At 43.8% G+C, this 18,325-nt stretch overlaps 1 long non-coding RNA gene across 2 annotated transcripts in view; it reads left to right on the top strand.

Annotated features, from left to right (window-relative positions):
* Window positions 1–2,187: 2,187 nt before the first annotated feature.
* The window catches only part of LOC143929922 (uncharacterized), a 40,157-nt gene continuing 24,019 nt past the window's right edge, over window positions 2,188–18,325 (top strand). The window contains exons 1-3 of one of the 2 annotated variants that reach the window (XR_013262645.1): window positions 2,188–2,286; window positions 2,443–2,524; window positions 14,799–14,870. This is a non-coding gene — a long non-coding RNA (uncharacterized LOC143929922). Of the gene's footprint in view, window positions 2,287–2,442; window positions 2,525–14,798; window positions 14,871–18,325 lie in introns of those variants that run through there. The other variant, XR_013262646.1, reaches the window with a different exon arrangement.

Below are 18,325 nucleotides of genomic sequence, written 5' to 3'. Positions count from 1 at the left end.
TACAACTTTGAGATAATCCAAATTGTCCTTTTGACCAATCAAAACAATCTTGGTGTGACAAATTCCTTTTTACTGCTACTGTAATCATGTCTGATGGCACAAGTTGGATGGTGAGGACAAGGATCCGACTTCAGTGATATTCAGTGGGCTAAAGTAGGACCAAAGTAGTTCAGGAACCTTTTTCAAAGTTGGTCCAACAAGACATCTCTCATAGCCATTGATTTACACACAACGTGCTCACAAAATCGAAGCCCACTATTGTCAGATTTTTGTTCCATCGCCGTTAACTTGCTACACCCCACACTCGTCCACAGTAAGGATACAGTGAGTAGGCGGCAAGCGGACATCTTGTTACACCCTCCGGAGTCTTGCATTTCACACTTCTTCTTTTTAACATTAAACTGAGAAATTCAGTATTGAGAAATCCTTCACTGTTTTGATGATCTATATTTTTATTTTTTTTCAAAGCAGTGGTCTGTCATATTAAACCTCTGAGATCAGGTTTGCTGCTTTTAAAATTCTAAATCTAAACAGATTTTTAAATACTGTATTTCACCATATAAGCTGAGCTTACTGTTAAAAATAAGTGTGAATTGCAAGACTCCAGTGGGTGTAACAAGATGTTCGCTTGCCGCCATCTCACAGTATCATTACTGTGGATGAGTGCGGGGTGTAGCAAGATGGTGGCGATGGAACGTCCTTTAACTTACAAAATCTGACGGGTCGTCCAATCTGACAAAACACCGGTGTGAATCCGGCCTAGTTGGCCGTGTGAAGGGGGCCCTACTATTCCAATATAGTGATGAGCAGGAATGTATTCTTATGACCAGGTCCCACACCGCAGCTAGTTGCCATTGTCCTTTTTAACTGCTGAAATGCATTACTGGAGTGATGGAAACTGGAACCCATACTAGTTATTTTGATCTCTGCTTCATTTTGTAATAAATGCAGTGAGGAGTTTTTTTGTTTTTAAGCAAGATGACAATGAGTTCAAAGTATCATTCTGAACCCAGATGGGTACATTTTTGTCACGTTAAGGTCTTGTATACCGGTGGGGGTGGGGGGGGGAGGGGGTGTAGTACCAGTTTTGTTCACTTGGTGCAATTTTCACCACTGAGAATGGAGCTTCTACACCCCCACAAAGCCAGTTCCAGCACATTGGACTCTGGGTTCCCCTGTACACACAACTTCCTGTCCTTTTCAATGACCTGTACCAGGCCCGATGACTGTGTGACGGACTGGGGTTTATATGGTCACAAAACAGACACCCCAAAGCAAAGTACATATTCATTTTTTTTTATATTTCTAAACATGTCCCTTCTATTCTATTAATAACCAGTAGATGGCAGAGAAGGTACACAAACAGAGTCTATATAAGGCCACACACCATGTGACTGGAAATTAAACTACTTCCAGCCATAAAGTCAGTGGTCATATCTCATGCTGTTTGTGTGATTCTTTGCAGTCCACGCCAAGCTGATCACCTTATCTCATCGCGTCTACAATCATCGGCTCTCTTAATTCACATTTTGAGGCCGGTAACAACTGCACCTACATTTGCATGTTGAATAATTTTTTATTGACTGATTTTTCTTCTGTTTGTCTTTGATCTTGATTTTTCTGGTCCTGCTTAGACTATTCCCCCGGTGCACACGAGGCACCGCCGCTCTCGCTCCGCAGGGGAGAGATGGGTAGACCATAAGCCATCTGGTAGTGTGGAGACCGAGACGGTTATGCAGCCTCATGTCCCCAATGCCATCAAAGTATCTGTGGCTAGCGAAAAGGCGTTGGCCAAGTGTGACAAGTACAAGCTGACGCACCAGCAGCTGGCCTCGGATGGGGAGATGGAAACGAAACTTATTAAGATAACAGATATTCAAAGTGGTGGTGGGGGGGGAAGAGGAGGAGTGTGTGGGTTATTGTTATTATTATTATTATTCCTTTTTTGTATGAAGAAGAGAATGCTTTAAAATCTAAAACTGCCCTAGCAAGTAATGTGAGGAGCAATATGTATTGCATGCAATCTTTAACTTTTATTCTATAATGTGGTCAATTTTTGGTGGGGTGTGTTTGTGGTTTTATTTGTATTTTTTTTACACCTGTCCTATCCTGCACATTCGGTGAGCACCTTTTTTATGATGTCTGTGACGGTCTGTGTTTTATGTTTGTGGCTAACTGTGTATAAATCTGTTTTCAGGGTGACGTCTTCCGGACTCGAGGTGGCGGTCAGTCTGTACAGTTCACAGACGTTGAAACGCTCAGGCAGGAATCTCCTCCTGGAAATGGGTATGCTGCAGTCACCATGCAGACGTTGTGGATTGCGATCTACAAAGAACTATAGCATTCTGTTGGCGATCTTCTGATGGCTCTAGAATTACAGGCATTAACCGCTCTTGAGCTTTTTAGTAAATTTTTTTTATTTTTTTGTAACTTGTTTTACAGTCACAAGAGGAGATCCTCTGAAACAAATCGGCCTCAACTGGCAGAGAGCACAGAATCGGAGTGGACAGATGTAGAAACCAGAGTAAGTTTGATACGATGTGTAACATTTTATACAGTATAAGGCCCCATTCACACCTGAGCGTTTTTGCAGCTGCAAGCCTGAAGCTACAAAACGCTGGAGAGGGGTCGGAGGAGGAGAGAATGTATTGTCTATGGAGATGGCGCACATCCCCACTCCAAAACGCCAGAGAGTCCCGGAGCTAGCAGCCGCAGGGGGTGGGCGTAGGGACGGCATGACATGTGCTGGACTGCACAGTCGCCATCTTTAGTGTAGAGCAGGGCTGCTTTAAGGAGGCCAGGTGGGCGGAGCCATGGGCGGAGCCTAGCGCGTAGCTCCGTGAGTCAGGACGTGCTGCGCTCAGTCACACGAGCGGAGGAGGAAGTGATCCCCACCCACCCTCCCTGGTTGTGGAATGAGGGTCCTTTTGTTGGGAGGTTTGTTAATGATACAAGGGGAGACAGGCGGTTCTTTGGCAGTTTTAAAGTAATAATGGGAGGTACGGGTAGTGAACTGTTGTACCCATCCATGGATGGGGGTGGTTTATTGGTACTTCCAGGTTACGAGGGGTTAACCTGGAAGGGTTAAAAGGGGTAGGTCACTGCGACGATTTAGGTATAGCCTCCGAGACAGGGGTTTCCATCTGGAGGTCAAGAGGTCAAAGTTCAAAAGTCGTTTGCAGTGACCAGTATGTTATTATGCTAGTACCCATGACCCGTTTAGAGGCTGGGAAGGTTTACGTTTATTTAAAGTTATTTATGTTATTTATGAAACAGATTTGTTAAATAAAATACGGCCGGATGGCCATTTAATCCATATGTAGTCCAGTTGTTTGTTTAAGGTGGGTCACGGGAAGTGGTTAAAGGTATTTGGAGGAGTAAAAGGTTTATAATACACTGGGCTTAGTCCTATAGATGTCATGAAGCTCAAACAAGTTCTGGAGCTTTTTTTTAGGCAGCTTTACAGGCATGTTTTTTCTTTTTACATTGGTGACCATTTGACCTGTACAAAATCGTGGCCTAAAACGCACGGCTTTCTGCCTGAAAACGAGACTTCCCATTCACAGCTGAGCGTAGCCGTTTCAGGCAGAAAGTAAATCTACTAGTTTTAGCTCGACTTGCCTCACATTTATGGCTGAAGTGTCAGCCATTGTCAACGCAAGGCCTTTGATTCCAGAATCGCCAAGCAATGCTCCTCTCACAGAAGATGGGAGACATTCCCACTCCAGTCGGGAACTTAAAGTGGGAGTCCGCCAGGAGTTCTGCGTTTTTTTTATTTTTTTTTTATTTATTTTTTTAAAAGCCAGCAGCTACAAATACTGCAGCTGCTGACTTTTAAAATAGTGACACTTACCCGCCCAGCGTGCCCGCGATGTCGGCACCCGAAGCCGATCTCTCGATCGTCTCTCGGGTGCTGCAGCCGCCATCTTGGATATGGGAATCAGGAAGTGGAGCCTTTCGGCTTCATTTCCCGGTTCCCTACTGTGCATGCGCGAGTCGCGCTGCGCAATAAGGATGGTCCCCGCTGTCTCTGGGATCGGGGGACTTTCGGAAAGGGGCGTAGATTCTGCGGAAAGGGGCGTACCTTCTGCAGAATCTACACCGGAAGTGGGTGCAGATACCTGTACTGTACAGGTACCTGCACCCCCCTCCCCCCTGAAAGGTGCCAATTTGTGGTGCCGGAGGGGGGGGAGGGTTCCAATGAGCGGAAGGTCCACTTTAGGATGGACCTCCGCTTTAAATTAAAAAAAAAACATGTATAAACGCCAATGGAGACAGATGCGGCGCCTCGCTAGCACATTTTGGGACTGTTATGCCACGTACACACGAGCGGACTTTTCAACATCCAAAGTCCGACGGAATGATTCCGTCAGACTATTCGATCGTGTGTGGGCTGCAACGGACTTTTGATTCGCAAAAGTCCGACGGACTTTAGAAAATGGAACATGCTTCAAATTTTTCCGAGGGAACTCCGCCGGACCCAGTCCCTTCGAAAAATTCGCTCGTGTGTGTGCTATTCCGACAGACTAAAACCGACGCTAGGGCAGCTATTGGCTACTGGCTATGAACTTCCTTATTCGAGTCCAGTCGTACGTCATCACGTTCCAATCCGTCGGAGTTTAGTGTGATTGTGTGTGGCCAAGTCCGCTCAGTCGAAAAGTCCGTCAGAACTCTGTCGGAACTCCGGCAGGACTCCTTCGGAAGTCTGTCGGACATAAGTCCTCTCGTGTGTACGGGGCTTTAGAGGTGCAAATAACTTTGACACTTCAGGAACGTCGCAAATGGCAAGCCATCAAACAGAACATTCAAGAAGATGTCGTTCTGTTAAGAGACATGCACGTGCCGCGAAATGAGTGGCCATCGTTAAATCCATCTAGCGCATATGGGAAGGGCCGCAAGGTCGAAGTAAAACATGTCAGACAAGGAATAACTGAAATGGTATCGGGTTAAGTGGCGCTACCTAAAAACAGGTTTCCATTCCAAAGTGGACTCGTAGAGGATAAATAGATAGCAATAAAGGCCAAGGTCTTTTTTCCAAAGAACCCAATAGTCTCCCTCAGCCTAATACTAATTAAACTCTATGTTGATAAACTCAGGAAAACAGAAAGAACATCAGCTTCACCCAGAGAAGATTATATCAAACAGTGAGTGTAATAAATCTATAGGCCACCAGGGACAGTGGTCACAAAACATAGAATTCTAATATCGGGGACTAATAATCAAACCCATTACATATTAAGTCTCCAAAGCAGCGGAAATATCAGGAACTGATGATGTTGGAACAGGCCCGAATACTTCCTTACAAAATATAATCAAACCCTCAATCTCAAATAAATTATAAGTTTAGGCCAAAAACCTGAAAACCACGTGTACCAAACTACATATACAACCTAATGCGATTATAAATCAAGTCGCAGAAATGTGAAAAAAATGCAAAAAAAATTGTCACTCAATGGTAAACCTGCTACCAACAATACCATAGGTCCCCTATACCAGTGTAAAGTGATAAAGGTATATATGTATATTTAATGTAACGTTCATTAATAGTCAACCTAGAATCACATAGGTATACTCAAACAGTGTTTAGTGACAAAAAATATATATATATCAGCCTAAAACAGTGTTTATGTTAAACCAGTGTTTAGTGACAAAAAAATATATATATAGACCTACCGTATATACTCGAGTATAAGCCGAGATTTTCAGCCTCTTTTTTGAGGCTGAAAGTGCCCCCCTCGGCTTATACTCGAGTCATCGCTGTCTGCCCGCTCGATCAGCGTGTCGAGCAGACAGACAGCGGCCATTCTATTCAAAAGCCGCGCCTCCGGCTCCGCCTTCGCCTGTGATAGGCGGAACACTGAATTTCCCAGCAGCCTGTGTTCCGCCTATCACGGACATCGTATCATCCTCGTACTACGGACGAGGATGATACGACGTCTGTGATAGGCGGAACACAGGCTGCTGGGAAATTCAGTGTTCCGCCTATCACAGGCGAAGGCGGCGGCGCAGCTTTTGAACTTTACAATGGCCGCCGACGAAGAGGGCACGGGACGGCACGGCACGGGACGGGACGGGACGGGGGCAAGGCAAGGCACGACACGGGACGGATGCAAGGAGGCAAGGCACGGCACGGGACGGAGGCAAGGAGGCAAGGCACGGGACGGAGGCTCGGGACAAAGGTAGGCTGGACACACACACACACACACACACACACACACACACACACACACACACACACACGGATGGAGACACACACAGGGATGGATGGATGGATGGATGGAGACACACACACACACAGGGATGGATGGATGGATGGATGGAGACACACACACACAGGGATGGATGGATGGATGGATGGAGACACACACACACAGGGATGGATGGATGGATGGACACACACACACACAGGGATGGATGGACGGACACACAGGGATGGACGGACACACAGGGATGGACGGACACACAGGGATGGACGGACACACAGGGATGGACGGACACACACACAGGGATGGACAGGCATGTCTCACCCTCGGCTTATACACGAGTCAATAAGTTTGCCAGTTTTTTTGGGGGTAAATTGGGGGCCTCGGCTTATATTCGGGTCGGCCTATACTCGAGTATATACGGTAATAACTAAATATAAGGAATATGTAAACACTTCACAAACCAGAACCCATGGCAATTATAAATAAGAAATGTGTGTGTATTGGTGCACACAAGGGGTGAAAGATACGATAATAAAAAACCTTTTAGCGATAAAAGCTAAAAAAATTCTCTAAACCATAAAAAATATGTGAAAAGTGCATATACACATAAAAAAGTGAAAAAATAACACTAAAAATAAAAATAAAAAATATAAAAATAAAGTGCAGAAAAATACAAAAAAATATATATATGAAGTATACAGGACAAAAAATATATATATAAAATAAGTCCCAAATAAAAGTTCAATGGTGCTAATCCAGAAAAATCCTTAAAAATCCTTAAAGTGACTTTTGTGCTTCCTATGCAGTCTTCACTGTGACTTCTCTGCTCCCCACCAGGAATCCTACTCACCAGAAGTAAATACCCCTGCAGGGGTTGTACGCCTTAAAGATCAATCTCCAGATATCCCGTTATTTACTTTGTAATAGATGACTGAGCATGTATCAGCATGGATTCCATAAGTCCTCATGAGAAAAAAATGGAAGCCTCCATAGTGTAATCCATATAAAAATGATATATTGGAACAGTAAATATAAAAATATATATATAAAAAACAACCATAAGAGGCAAAAAAACAGCACAACAAAAAAATCAAAACAAGAAAAAACAAAAAATACTAAAAAATGGCCACAACTCTCATAAAGTGAGTTATATTGTGAGACCACAGTTCATCAGGGGGTTGGTGTAATAATCTCCCCAAAAAATTCCGGATTGACCCCAGAAAATACCATAAAAAATATATATAATATTGCTACGAACATAAACGTAAAGTGGAGTCACTATCTAGGGAAACCAGAACAAACCTCCCTATAGAGGTGATGGATCTCAACTGTGTTCCCCCTGGGATAGAGTCCTTTCCGTAGTGTTCAAAACCAAAGCACAATTCTTCCTCGGGAACCGTATGATGGATACGCGGTTTGCGCTCCACCTGCGTACCAAACACCGACGGCAACCCGGAAGTGACGTAAAAGCGTAGCTCAGTCGGACGCGTTTCGTCATAGACGTCTTCAGCGGCGGTGCCACGCTACCACGTCCCATACGTTATATAGAAAAAATTCCAGATGATCTAATTGGCCATTGCTCAGGTACAAGGTCCAATCAGGCACCAGCGGGGAAAACCTAGTATACGAGTGGGCAAGCAATCTTTCCACACAAATGGCAGTAAGCTCATACAGGAGAACAGTCTTACCCCCCTGGAGAGCGAACGGGCCCGGTGCATATTCCCGATCCGACCCAATAAAAACTTTCGCTCCTACGGTTTCGAAGGAATAATGGAGCCTATTCCATGCACTCCAAAATAAAAATAATAAAAAAATAAAAATAAAAATAAAAATAAAAATAGATTTGGCCAACTCATATATGGTAATGAGTAAAAGAGTAAAAGAAAACCGTGTCAAAGTCAAATGCAATTTATCATATTAGAACACCATTCAGGTCTATCGACCCAAAGTGTGATCTATCCCAAGGGGGAATACAGCACCAATTTTACTACACCTTTCTTATAAACTATAAAGGCCCTTGGTTGTTTTATAAAAGTTTTATGAAACTGAATAATTTAACTAAGTAAATTACCGGCCATTTTACGAATAACCTCAAAAAGGGTTCAGTATTCCAGGAATGTTTAAACGGAAAACTTATATCTATCTAATTACAGTTAACCTATTATGCAATAAAGATGTTAGTACATGTTAAACAAACACCTTCTAGGAGTAATTCCCAAAAAATTGTTTCCTCATTACGACTAAAGGAATTTCTTTAAAAAGTGATGATTAATTAAAAAGAGTACTATATGCGACACAATACAGGACAGCTATTAAGCGATAATCCTCACCAACTGCAGGTTAGTCAATATTTGCGTCATATTGTACAGGACACAACTAAATACTTCACAATGGACATTTTCGTCCACACCATGCAGAATCTGCATTATACACTTACACTATACGTGCAAAAAATTATTATTATTTATATGCAGACTGGCATTTCCTCTCTCTGCACATAAAAACCGTATATTTCTCTCCATACCATATGAACTTGGAGTAGCAAACGGAAAACGAAGGTGTGGCACTTAATGTCCGAAAAAATTTTTTAACAGAAATATCTATATGAAAAACCAGGGGGTTGGAGACCCAGAAACATAACCATCAATGCTCATATCTGTAGAACTATATGTCAAAAAGTGCATGCATATATATATATATATATACTAATGCATATACATGTATAAATGTGCATGGGAAAATTCATGCATCACACAGAGGAGGAACAGAAGAGGAAGATATGACCCAAACATACGCATAGTCAAAACCTATCACGGAAAAAAGCAAATGAACAAGATTAGTGTGTTCTAGAATGCAATGGACCAAAATGCCATTACTCAACACCTGCAACACCATACACCATAATGTCAAGGTATAAAGATTGAAAGATAGAAATAAATAAAATAAAATAAGACTGATTAAGGGGCGTAACTTAAAATAATGTGGGAACCCCCTTAAAAGGAAAGAAACCAGAACAAACTATGGGTTGGCTATGAAACAGTTCAGGTCTATATCCAGGTTGAGGCCCCGCGGCACCAGAGAACCCAACCTGTATATCCAAGCGGTTTCGTTCTGCGAGATGAGGGTGGTTTTGTTCCCTCCCCTCCAATTGCCTTTCACACAATCTATCCCATAGAATATTAGACCAGACGGGTCTCTTTTATGGAATTCATCAAAGTGACGAGAAAGGTTATGATTTGGAAACCCTTTCTTGATATTATTAATATGTTCCCTAATCCTAACGAAAAGGGGGCGTGTGGTCCTGCCCACATACTGTAAATTACATGGGCATTCTATAACATATGTTACATGTGTGCTCCGGCAAGTGATTAATTCTTTTATTCTGTACTCCTTAAAATCTGTCTTTGCTTTAAAAGTTTCTTTCCTCCGCGGCTGTTTCTTGCTGACTTTACATGGAAGACATTTCTGGCATCTATAAAAACCCTTCAGATCATTCGATATTTTTATTTGTCTTGGTGGATCAATAGCATTATGTACTAAGAAAGAGCGTAAGGTAGGGGCCCTTTTGTATACAAAAAGAGGCTTTTTGGGAAGAACCTTAGATAATACTTTATCTTCTTGAAGTATGGGCCAGTATTTTTTAATAATTTTTTCTAGATCTCTGTATTGAGTATTAAACCCAGTAATAAATGCTAGTTCCCTCTTTTCCTCTTTCTTCTTTTGTTTCTCAAGTAACGAATTCCTCTCTAAATCTCCGATGTTGTTCTTTAGTTGTAGGAGGGGTTCCAACTTATATCCTTTCTCTTGAAATCTCTCTATGATCAAATCTGCTTGCCGATGGTAATCTTCTGTGACAATTTCTTCTCAGTCTTAGCAGCTGACCCTTCGGAATGTTGTTTTTCCATTTAGGGTGATGGCAACTGGTAACTGGGATATAGCTATTTCTATCGGTTGTTTTGAAAAAGGTCTTGGTATAAAAAATCCCGTCCTTCTTTGAGATTTGAAGGTCTAGGTAATCAACACTATGCTCGTTATATTTGCCAGTGAAGGTCAATCCATAAACGTTGTTATCAAGATTGTTCAGGAATACATCAAGATCTGCTGGGGTGCCATCCCATAATATGATGAGGTCATCTATATATCTACGGTAGAACCTCAACTGAGGTAAATTCCTACCATAGATATACTCCTCCTCCCACATGTTCATCATGAGATTCGCCACACTAGGAGCATAGCGAGCTCCCATGGTTTTTCATATAGATATTTCTGTTAAAAAAAAATTTCGGACATTAAGTGCCACACCTTTATTTTTGTTTTCCGTTTGCTACTCCAAGTTCACATGGTATGGAGAGAAATATACGGTTTTTATGTGCAGAGAGAGGAAATGCCAGTCTGCATATAAATAATAATAATTTTTTGCACGTATAGTGTAAGTGTATAATGCAGATTCTGCATGGTGTGGACGAAAATGTCCATTGTGAAGTATTTAGTTGTGTCCTGTACAATATGACGCAAATATTGACTAACCTGCAGTTGGTGAGGATTATCGCTTAATAGCTGTCCTGTATTGTGTCGCATATAGTACTCTTTTTAATTAATCATCACTTTTTAAAGAAATTCCTTTAGTCGTAATGAGGAAACAATTTTTTGGGCATTACTCCTAGAAGGTGTTTGTTTAACATGTACTAACATCTTTATTGCATAATAGGTTAACTGTAATTAGATAGATATAAGTTTTCCGTTTAAACATTCCTGGAATACTGAACCCTTTTTGAGGTTATTCGTAAAATGGCCGGTAATTTACTTAGTTAAATTATTCAGTTTCATAAAACTTTTATAAAACAACCAAGGGCCTTTATGGTTTATAAGAAAGGTGTAGTAAAATTGGTGCTGTATTCCCCCTTGGGATAGATCACCCTTTGGGTCGATAGACCTGAATGGTGTTCTAATATGATAAATTGCATTTGACTTTGACACGGTTTTCTTTTACTCTTTTACTCATTACCATATATGAGTTGGCCAAATCTATTTTTATTTTTATTTTTATTTTTTTATTATTTTTAATTAGGAGTTCATGGAATAGGCTCCATTATTCCTTCGAAACCGTAGGAGCGAAAGTTTTTATTGGGTCGGATCGGGAATATGCACCGGGCCCGTTCGCTCTCCAGGGGGGTAAGACTGTTCTCCTGTATGAGCTTACTGCCATTTGTGTGGAAAGATTGCTTGCCCGCTCGTATACTAGGTTTTCCCCGCTGGTGCCTGATTGGACCTTGTACCTGAGCAATGGCCAATTAGATCATCTGGAATTTTTTCTATATAACGTATGGGACGTGGTAGCGTGGCACCGCCGCTGAAGACGTCTATGACGAAACGCGTCCGACTGAGCTACGCTTTTACGTCACTTCCGGGTTGCCGTCGGTGTTTGGTACGCAGGTGGAGCGCAAACCGCGTATCCATCATACGGTTCCCGAGGAAGAATTGTGCTTTGGTTTTGAACACTACGGAAAGGACTCTATCCCAGGGGGAACACAGCTGAGATCCATCACCTCTATAGGGAGGTTTGTTCTGGTTTCCCTAGATAGTGACTCCACTTTACGTTTATGTTCGTAGCAATATTATATATATTTTTTATGGTATTTTCTGGGGTCAATCCGGAATTTTTTGGGGAGATTATTACACCAACCCCCTGATGAACTGTGGTCTCACAATATAACTCACTTTATTAGAATTGTTGCCATTTTTTAGTATTTTTTGTTTTTTCTTGTTTTGATTTTTTTGTTGTGCTGTTTTTTTGCCTCTTATGGTTGTTTTTTATATATATATTTTTATATTTACTGTTCCAATAAATCATTTTTATACGGATTACACTATGGAGGCTTCCATTTTTTTCTCATGAGGACTTATGGAATCCATGCTGATACATGCTCAGTCATCTATTACAAAGTAAAGAACGGGATATCTGGAGATTGATCTTTAAGGCGTACAACCCCTGCAGGGGTATTTACTTCTGGTGAGTAGGATTCCTGGTGGGGAGCACAGAAGTCACAGTGAAGACTGCATAGGAAGCACAAAAGTCACTTTAAGGATTTTTAAGGATTTTTCTGGATTAGCACCATTGAACTTTTATTTGGGACTTATTTTATATATATATTTTTTGTCCTGTATACTTCATATATATATATTTTTTGGTATTTTTCTGCACTTTATTTTTATATTTTTTATTTTTATTTTTAGTGTTATTTTTTCACTTTTTTATGTGTATATGCACTTTTCACATATTTTTTATGGTTTAGAGAATTTTTTTTAGCTTTTATCGCTAAAAGGTTTTTTATTATCGTATCTTTCACCCCTTGTGTGCACCAATACACACACATTTCTTATTTATAATTGCCATGGGTTCTGGTTTGTGAAGTGTTTACATATTCCTTATATTTAGTTATTAGGTCTATATATATATTTTTTTGTCACTAAACACTGGTTTAACATAAACACTGTTTTAGGCTGATATATATATATTTTTTGTCACTAAACACTGTTTGAGTATACCTATGTGATTCTAGGTTGACTATTAATGAACGTTACATTAAATATACATATATACCTTTATCACTTTACACTGGTATAGGGGACCTATGGTATTGTTGGTAGCAGGTTTACCATTGAGTGACAATTTTTTTTGCATTTTTTTCGCATTTCTGCGACTTGATTTATAATCGCATTAGGTTGTATATGTAGTTTGGGATTCCCTTTTTTTCTGGGGGGCAGCAGCCTATATAGTGTTTTACATACAGGTATACTATATTTATACAGAGGTTTTATACTGATCTGGCTTAAGCTACTCCTGTTGTTGAATAGCGCGGTTCTTCTATATTTTTATTTTTACTATCATGTCAGACAAGGGCCAGTGAAAATCTTTCCTCATTAGAAAGATAAGTTTTATTAAATGAACCGGGGCATACAGAGGCAAGGGATAGCTGCATGCAGCATTGCCAACCCAATTAAAGTACCTGGACGTGGGAGCTGCAAGAGTGACCGGGGAGCTCCTCGTATTGCAAGCAACCAGCTTGGGCTGTCAGATGGAGAGTGCACAGCCAGACTCCCGAAGAGGAGATAGAGGTCTGTGTCCCAGGCCAATGGCCTGTTGGAAGGGCTTATGGCAAGGTCGGCTCCTGGGTGTGCAAATCTGCTGCCTGGGGACACCAAAGGAAGGGGGGGGGGGGAAGGAGGACTGTCACTCATGCCGAACAGACCTCTTTAGGTGGAATACTACATTTATTGGGATACTACCAGACAATTTTATGTCTAAAACCTCTTAAGGTCATAACAAACATAATGACAAGTAAGCAATGGTTGAATAAAGAAAAGAATACCTATGGAGAAAAATACATCTCAACAATATATCTCAATATATGCATATGGAGGACACATTTTAGGAACACATTGAAATACATATAGGTATTCTTTATTTTCCTTTACAGTATTCGACTATTGTTTGTCATGACCTTAAGACGTTATGGACATAATTGCCTGGTAGTGTCCCTTTTTTTTTTTTAATGCAGTATTCCACCTGGGGAGGGCTGTTCAGCATGAGTGAGACGGCTTCTGCCCCTCCTCCCCTTTAGTCTCCTTTTTACTATTTAAACCACCAATTTACGTTTTGCCAGCATCCTAAGACCTGAAGAAGGGTCTTTTTGCCCCAAAACATCTAGTCTTTGCAGCTGGCTTTTTACTTTTCTTGGGCACACTCGGCTTGACTTCCATCCCAGTGTTGCCCACAGCTTGTGCACCACAAGTATCCTCTTCCACCCGGTTTGTGATGTCATCCCCGGTCGCTGGATCCTTACACGGCTGTCAATCAGTGGCCTAATCGCACCCCCAGGAGCCGACCTTGAGGCCCTTCAGGCCCCCGGGCCCCTCCTCCAACAACCCCCCCACCCCCTTCCTTAGAAGTCTGGCTGTGCACACTTTCCATCTGATAGCCCAAGCTGGTACACGGATCCACCCGGTCACGCTTCCAGCCCCCGCTTCCAGGTACTTCAATTGGGTTGACGATGCTGCATGCAGCCATCTCTTGCCTCTGTATGCATTGATTTATTGATAAACGTTTATGCTTTTAGTGAGGAACAGCATAACTCCTCTTCTGTGGTCAGCACTTTTTTTCAAATTTTTTGTTTTTTTCTATCGATCTCAATGGTTATGAATATTAGGACAGCAGCAACCTTCAGTTAATGCATTTTTCCATTTTGAACAGTGACTCGTGTGCCTGGACTTTTTGTGTGTGTTTTTTTTTTAAAGTGCTACTAAACCCAGGAGCCTGCATGCATTATATCTCGTCTCCTACAGTACACAGAACATGGAAATGCAATTATTTTTAGTAAATATAAACTGCTAAATACCTTTTTTCTCAGCAGCAGTATATAGCAGTCTTGTGACTTCTGTTAGTGTCTGCTTAAACTAAGCTTGTAGGAGGAGTTTTCATTATCCTGACTGGACAGTGCTAATTGGCCCTGTGCCAATCACATCACACGTACCCTCCCAAAAAAAAAAAACATTCTAGCAATCGATATCTTACTGTATTTCTTTCCCTTGCAGTGCTCTGTTGCTATGGAGATGAGAGCCGGCTCTAATCTGGGGCCCGGATATCAGCATCACGCTAGTCCGAAGTAAGTCAATAAAACCGTAAGCTCCATTCCCTGCTAAATGGAGATGAGATGCATGGAGTAAATGTGACGGTGCTTGTCTCCTCCCCAGTCCAAAGAAATTCTGCTTGTTTCATTTTTAAGGTGTAGCAAATATTCCAACAATTACCACAGCCAGTGGCGGCCCGCCCATAGGGGGCGCCCGGGCGCCGCCCCCCCTCCCCCAGGTGTAAAAAAAAAAAAGTAAAAAAAAAAATAAAACGTTTTAAAAAAGTTTAAAAAAATAAAATAAATAAAAAAATAAAAACGGGCCCTTTAAGACATTTAAAAAAAAAAAAATGTCGTTTAACAATTTGACAGAGTGTACTGTGGCGCCGGTCACAGTGCACTATGAGAAGCGCCACGTCGATGCAATCACAAGATTGCATCCATGGCGCTTCATTTGCGGGTTAAAAACCCGCCTTGCGGCGCACTGCAGAACGCCGACTGGCTTCCGCCCGTAAAATCACTGTGATTCTACGGGCGGTAGCATTGTCATTCTTAGACAGGCACGTCACTTCCGGCTTTCGGCTGCTTTGCGAAACCCGGAAGTGACATCGGCAGCTCCGTTCCTCAGCCCGAGTGGAGCTGCAAGACAGGCAGGAGGTGAGTCAAGTCACCGCATAAAGACCTTATAGTTTCTACTTTGTTAAATGTTCATGCATTTAGCTGAATGAATGGAAAAAAAGCTTTCACACTTCACAGCCAGAAAGGTTTCCCCAGGCCAGGCGACTTTTGCCGTGGCCAATCAGAGAATGAGCTCTGAAAGGGAAACTCCTCGCCAAATTTCTGAAAAAAAATTGGCGTGGGTTCCCCCTCCGAGAGCATACCAGGCCCTTAGGTCTGGTATGGATTCCAAGGGGAACCCCCTATGCCCCCAGATCCACACCAGACCCTTATCCGAGCACGCTACCCGGCCGGCCAGGAAGGGGGGTGGGGACGAGCGGGCGCCCCCCCCTCCTGAGCCGTACCAGGCCGCGTGCCCTCAACATGGGGGGGTGCCTTGGGGGAGGGGGGGCGTGCGGCCCCCCCACCCCAAAGCATCTTGTCCCCATGTCGATGAGGACAAGGGCCTATTCCCGACAACCCTGGCCGTTGGTTGTCGGGGTCTGCGGGCAGGGGGCTTATCGGAATCCGGGAGCCCCCTTTAATAAGGGGGCCCCTGGATACCGGCCCCCCACCCTATGTGAATGAGTATGGGGTACAATGTACCCCTACCCATTCACCTGTGAAAAAAAGTACAAAAAAAAAACACAACACAGGGTTAAAATATTTTATTGCACAGCTCCGGGGGTCTTCCGTCTTCGGGGGTCTTCTCGCCGGACTCCTCCACTATCTTCTTGTAGCTCTTTTGCTAGCGGAGGAGTCCGGCTTTCTTCCTCCCCGCCGGCCTCTTCTTCCGACTTCGGGGGTCTTGTCCCCCTCTTCGGTTCTTCTGCCGGGCCACCGCGCCTTCTTATAGCTCTTTTACAGGCGGTGGCCCGGTCTTCTGTCGCCGCCGCCGCCGCCTTCCGTTCTTCTTCTTCTTCTTCTTGTTCTTCTTCTTCTTCTTCTTCTCCTCCAGGAGATGTTGACTCGACGAGCTCTCCAGCCGCAATGCCAGAGCCGCGCTGCGCTGCCACTTATATAGTGACAATGGGCGGTGTCACATGGGTTGATGTCACATGGGTTGGTCACATGGGTTGATGTCACATGGCGACAGTCCATGTGACATCAACCCATGTGACATCAACCCATGTGACACCGCCCCATTGTCCCTATATAAGTGGCAGCACAGCGCGGCTCTGGCATTGCGGCCGGAGAGCTCGTCGAATCAACATCTCCTGGAGGAGAAGAAGAAGAAGAAGAATGGAAGGCGGCGGCGGCAGCGACAGAAGAACTGAAGAGGGGGACAAGACCCCCGAAGTCGGAAGAAGAGGCCGGCGGGGAGGAAGAAAGCCGGACTCCTCCGCTAGCAAAAGAGCTACAAGAAGATAGCGGAGGAGACTGGCGAGAAGACCCCCGAAGACGGAAGACCCCCGGAGCTGTGCAATAAAATATTTTAACCCTGTGTTGTGTTTTTTTTTTGTACTTTTTTTTCACAGGTGAATGGGTGGGGTACATTGTACCCCATACTCATTCACATAGGGTGGGGGGCCGGTATCCGGGGGCCCCCTTATTAAAGGGGGCTCCTGGATTCCGATAAGCCCCCCGCCCGCAGACCCCGACAACCAACGGCCAGGGTTGTCGGGAAGAGGCCCTTGTCCTCATCGACATGGGGACAAGGTGCTTTGGGGTGGGGGGGCCGCACGCCCCCCCTCCCCCAAGGCACCCCCCCATGTTGAGGACACGCGGCCTGGTACGGCTCAGGAGGGGGGGGGGCGCCCGCTCGTCCCCACCCCCTTCCTGGCCGGCCGGGTAGCGTGCTCGGATAAGGGTCTGGTGTGGATCTGGGGGGGACCCCCACGCCGTTTTTTCGGCGTAGGGGGTTCCCCTTGGAATCCATACCAGACCTAAGGGCCTGGTATGCTCTCGGAGGGGGAACCCACGCCAATTTTTTTTTCAGAAATTTGGCGTGGAGTTCCCCTTTTAGGGGTGACCTGAAGTCGGATCGCAGTCGCCCCTGTGAGAATCGAGCCTTATGGTGTGTGTCCAAGGTCATGGGTGGAAATTAATCGCTTTAGAAAACTGGTATCTCATGATCTGCTTGTCTAGAACATTTTTTGCACAGAGGTTGAAGAATCTTTTGTATACCACATTGAAATTTAAGATAATAAAATACTATAGACACCTTTTTTCCACTGAAGAAAGTTTTTACTGTTTTAAAAAAAATGTCTTCAGTCAGGACTCCTGGCCTCCCTTCTTGCCACTGCTCCTAATCACACGAAATATACATTTTAACCTTTGCTAGTCCTTACTAATACTGCTAGTGGCCTAGTCACCCATGTCACCTAAAGCTCTCCTGCTACATGCATCCCATTTAGGAGTACTCAAGAACTTGCCTTATATTCTCCTGACCTGAGTGCTGTTCCTGCTTTGCAGCATGACATGGGAAATCCCATACACAGGGGGAGCAGTCTAGCTGTATTGGGTCCCTCCAGCTCTAAATCCCCTAATAGTTCCCTCTGAGGCTGGGTTGTCACCGCTGCGGCAGCGAGAACCGGATGTTATTCGCACCGCACTGCAGTGCAAATCACATGCGATCTCTGTGCGATGCGAGTTCAGCCATACAGATAGTATGGCTGAATTTGCATCGCACCCGCCGCAAACTCGCACGGGACCCTTTTTTTGCTCCGCAGCAGAATCGGATCGCATGGGTGTTCAGACCATGCGATCCGATTCCTGTCCGAGTTTGCAGATCGCACTGCGATATGCGAACTGATCTGGGGGTGTCATTAACATTTCACTGACACTCCCAGCAGTCCGCATAGGGCAGTGTGAACTGCCGGTGGGAGGCATGCG

The sequence above is a fragment of the Lithobates pipiens genome, unplaced genomic scaffold (genome assembly GCF_037356315.1).
Source record: "Lithobates pipiens isolate NorthernLeopardFrog02 unplaced genomic scaffold, aLitPip1_a1.2 Scaffold_25, whole genome shotgun sequence".
NCBI classification, from domain to species: domain Eukaryota; kingdom Metazoa; phylum Chordata; class Amphibia; order Anura; family Ranidae; genus Lithobates; species Lithobates pipiens.
The sequence above is the reverse complement of the archived record's forward strand: the minus strand, read 5'-3'. Positions and strand labels throughout refer to the sequence as shown.